Here is a 4,784-nt window from a genome sequence, read left to right as displayed (position 1 = left end):
CACTCCTCTCCAATCCTTGAACCTGCTCTTGACACAGCAGCCCAAGTGGCATTTCTAAAACATCCATCAGGTCATGTCTCTCCCCTGCTTAGACCCTTTAATAGTTGCCCATGAACCTCAAAGTTAGACTCCACTGGGGCTGCAACACCTGGCAGGATCCGCCTTCTGCCAGAATCTCCGCCTTCATTCTGTGCCATCAGGGCTGGATTTAAACTTCAGAAGCTCTAAGCATGGAAAAGACAATGCTGCTTCTGTCATATGAAATAACAAACAAAAAGGACACTAAACTGTAAAATAAACTGAAGGAGGTCTTTGATTTAATTTTGAAATACCAATAATTTTTTTCTTCTTTTTCTCCTCCCCCTCTCCCCTCCTCTCCTCCCCTCTTCTTCCTTCTCACTGGCCGCCTCTCCCTGCTGGCCTCTCTCTGCTGACTCCTGATCGGCCTTCTCTTTTAGTTCCTTCAGTGTTCCATGCTCCTTCTTCAGGCTGTTCCTTCAGCCCCAATGGCACCTCTTGTCTCACTTCCCTTTGTTGTCCAGCTAACATCTGCTCATCCTTCAGCATCACTGGAAAAGTCTGAAGTTCCCAGGGAAAGCGTTCTCTGGGCAGTTCTGTCCCAGTCAGCCCCCTGGGTTAGATGCATTTGTATGCAATGTGTGTCACCCAGCTGGCCCATAAATTCACACGTTCATGTACTCACATTGGCACATTTATGGGCCGTGACAGTGTGAAAAACAATGGCATTGAAGAAGGTGCTCTGACTCAGGGCAAGAAGCCCAAGTCTTCATCTCAGCTTTGCTATAAACTTTGTGTGACCTTGGGCAAGCTGATTTCCTCTCTATGGGGCTGTGTCCAGTGGGGGAGGTATGGAGGCCCTTGTCATCCAGACATTCACTTCCTCAAGCATTCATCCATTCATTCACGGATTGTCTTCATTCATTCCGTCAGTCATTTGTCACGGAAGCTAAGGAAGCCTATCCTCTGGGTCAGGATGCCAGGGAATCAGAACAAAATCAAAAGCACACTGGGCAAGACAGACACACAGCGCTTAGTATATAACTAGGTACGTGGATACATGTACTAATGGGAGGTCAGGCAGCTGCTGTAGGAGCCCAGAGGCAGTAGCAACTGGTTTCAGATCTAGGGTGGATTTTTTTGAAAAGTGATCTCAAAGGTTCTGAAAAGGAGAAGAAATGCTGCCCAACAACTTGCCTTTCAGGTTTGTTGGGTGTGTGCAGGCTCTACGGGCCGGCCTTTTTGCTTTATCAATTTCACTTGGCTTTCCGCAAGAGTCTTGCTCCTTTGGTCCCGCCCCTTCAGAGCTGCCTCTCAGGGGCTGCTTGAGGATCTTTCTAAATGACTTCCTGTTGCCTCAGATTAAGCCCAAGTTCTTTCGCCTGGTAGCAAGCTTCCTCTCGCCAGGCCCTGGCGTCTTCCAGCCTCTTTGCCTCTTGCTCCCCTGTGCAACCTTTGTTTCAACCCTGTTAAAGTATGCAAATGCCATGGCCTCTGCCCCAGTGCCTTTGCTCATGCTGTTCCTTCTGCCTAGAATAGTCTTTCTCCTCTAGAAAGTCTCCCTACACAACACACCGCAGTTAGCAACTTCCTTTTTCTATGCTTCCATTATACTTGATATACCATCTCAACGACAGCACTTACCACTTGGTACTGAAATTATCTGCCAACCTCTTAAAGGCAGGGATTCCATCTGCATGATTTCTGTAATCCATGTCCCCCAGGCTGGGCACCTGGTAAAGGTCTGATGGATATTTGACTAAATAAATGAGTGGAAGAAAGAGGACTCTGTTGAGAGAAAGGGGATAGATTTTAATTTAATTAAGCTTGAGGCATCAACAGACCAATCAGCCCTATCGTGCTTTTATTTACTCGATGCATCATGTCTATGAGATCTGGAATAAAGAGGGAGGAGGAAGAGAAGGCACAATGGATTGGGGTAGGTTTGCCTTTCTGGCCCTGCAAACTGAGTGATTGATTTCAGTACCCAATATGATAATAAAGTTAGCTGTTAAAACACCAGCCATCCCTGAACTAAACAAATCTAACTCCCTGTTGTTCATCTATCAAACTCCTAATCATCCTTTAAGACATCTGCGAAGCCCCGCTTTGTTAAGCCTCAAGCGTGATCCTTCTTCTATTATTGCATGCATATTGTATTTGGCCACCTTAGAATCCATGCTCTTTAAATTTGGATACAATTTTCTGTAGGAGATACATAGCATTGCATACATTTACTCTAAGTGATTAAAATATTTTTATATTGCAACAAAAATACAGCCTTATTATGGAACAAGATCTAAAAATGATACAAGAATTTTCAGAATGAAATAGGACATATAGAAATGATAGGTAGCCTTTATTGAACACTAGATCCAAGGCACTGTGTTAAACACTTTCTATGCCATTACCTTGAATATTTTGCCAACAGCTGGCTGCTTTTGCTCTCTGCCATGCCCCCAGCGGTGAGAGTTCCAGCCCTCCTACTGTTTGTGGCATGTGAGTGGAAAAGTTTGGAAAGGGTTGTTTACTCGAGGCCTGCATTTTCAGGGCCCAATAATCAGCCTGTTGCAGAGTCGAACCTCAGTAAAGGCTGTAGAAAAATGGATCCCGTTCTCTCTGCTAGAATATCCTTTCCTACCTATACCTGCCTGGTGAATTCTTATTGGTCCTTCAATACCCAGTTTAAAGGTTCCCTCTACTGTGAAATCTGTTTTCTTTGGCTCCCACAGCCCCTGAAATTCTCTCAGACCCAGTACCCAGCCACTGGATTATCACTCTTTGTTTACTCTTCGGGTTTACCATTGGACTCCCCTAGAAGGAAGGCAGCTCCCCTGGGGATGAGTCCGAGTCTGACTTTGCAGCACCTAGCAAAGGGCTTGGCACAGGGAAGCCTTCAATGACCATTTGTTGAATGAATGAAGTAGTAAAGTTAGCTAATATTCAGAGCTGACCCCCAAAAGAAGAAGTGATTCTGTGTTCTGTCAGTACAGGCCCATTTTCTTAACTTGTGCAGTGGGTTGAATGATGCCCCCTTCCCACTCTGCCCAAATGAGTCCACACTCTGACCCCTGGATCCTGTGAACATCACCTTATTTGGAAAAAAAAGGATCTTTGCAATTAAGGATCTCAAAGTGAGGTCAGGGTTATCTGGGTGGACCCTACAATCAAAGACAAGTGTCCTTTTAAGAAAAAGAAGACACCGGAAGGAGAGAAGGCATGTGAAGGTGAAGGTAGAGATTGGAGTTATGCAACCACAGGCCAAGGACTACCTGGAGCCACCAGAAAGAGCAAGGAAGGATTCTCCCTTAGAGCCTCCTAAGAGAGTGCAGCCCCGCTGACACGTTTGTTTGGGGCTTCTGGCCTCTAGGACTGTGGAAGAATAAATTTATGTTGTGCTAGGCTATCCAGTTTGTGGTAATTTGGTATAGCAGCCTCAGGAAACGGACAGAGCTTGGAAACAGAAAAGTGTTTTTCTGTGAAATTCCACCAGATCATGGCACTACATGAGTTGAGCCAGATGAGATTTGGGATTTCTTAGCTACTCCCTTCTCAACAAACACCTGACCACACACCCTAGGCTCTCGCCATGAGGAACCACTCTGTTTCAGAATAGGAGACAGTATGCCATTCATGTTAGCCAGCTCTGGGGTCAGATCCAAAGTATCTTTAGGCTTCTGAACACCCTGGAAAGATAGTATGCTTACCTTTTATTACAATATTTTTAGTGCAGCTATAGGTGAGGTCTTGAACTAGGCAATTTACATGTGTTGGCTTACTTAATCCCTACAGCCACCCTATTACTATTTAGAGATGGGAAAACTAAAGCTAAGAGAGAGGAACTGGCTTGCCTAGGAACACATATTTAGAAGGTGGCAGAGCCAAGATTCCAGAGGTGCTTGATTCCTGTTGTTTTTGACTTTTAAAACACCGAGTTCTTTGAGCTACCCTAAGTCCAGGCGGTGAAGAAATTCACAGTGGGGTGAGGGTGGGGGTGGGGGGTAAAGGCAGCTCATTATCCTAAATAATGATTCAATGCCATTTATTATAGACACAATTGCTATAGACACTATCACTGTGATGAAGGAATCTTCATGGAAGAGGTGGCATTTAAAAACACTGGGAATCCAGAGATAAATGACAAGGTTCTTTTTCTTGAGGAATTCAGTATATATGTATGTCTACATGTGTGTATTGCACATATTAAAAGGCAATGCAATAGAGTAATCAGGAATATGGTGGAGACAAGATTCCTAATCAGGGCCCCAGAATGAATCAGAGAAGCCTTTTGGAAGAAGGAATTCCAGCTCCAGGTGAGATTTGATGGGTAAACATTAGGAGAAAAGTAGCAAAGGCTTTCTAGGGACAGCACAAGCAGCCCCCTCATAGAGATGAAACAGAGACCCGGGTGCCTGGCATCCCTTGTAGCTCAGTACAGCAGTTAGTAGTGGCGTGCGAGGAGGGGCATGGGCCTGTGGGTGAGAGTTGGTCTTGGAAGAGCTGGTGGGACTGCCCGACAGGTTTCTGGTCTTAACGCATCCTGCGTGGTGCCTTTATGCCAAACCATAAGCCATTCCTTTTCAGCCCCCGCACGCTGACGGCAGCACTTCAGGAAAAGGATGTTTAGGGAGCCTGCAACGAAGTGCGGGCCAGCCGGCGGTGAAGGTCTGCAACTAACCCGACCCAGCCCGCGGGGAGGGTCCCCGTCCTCTTCGGGAGGCTGGTTACTACGGCAACTAGGTTAGGGCGGAAGTGGCTCGGAAGAC

Source organism: Eptesicus fuscus, chromosome 13 (assembly GCF_027574615.1).
Source record: "Eptesicus fuscus isolate TK198812 chromosome 13, DD_ASM_mEF_20220401, whole genome shotgun sequence".
In the NCBI taxonomy this organism is placed as follows: domain Eukaryota; kingdom Metazoa; phylum Chordata; class Mammalia; order Chiroptera; family Vespertilionidae; genus Eptesicus; species Eptesicus fuscus.
The sequence above is the reverse complement of the archived record's forward strand: the minus strand, read 5'-3'. Positions refer to the sequence as shown.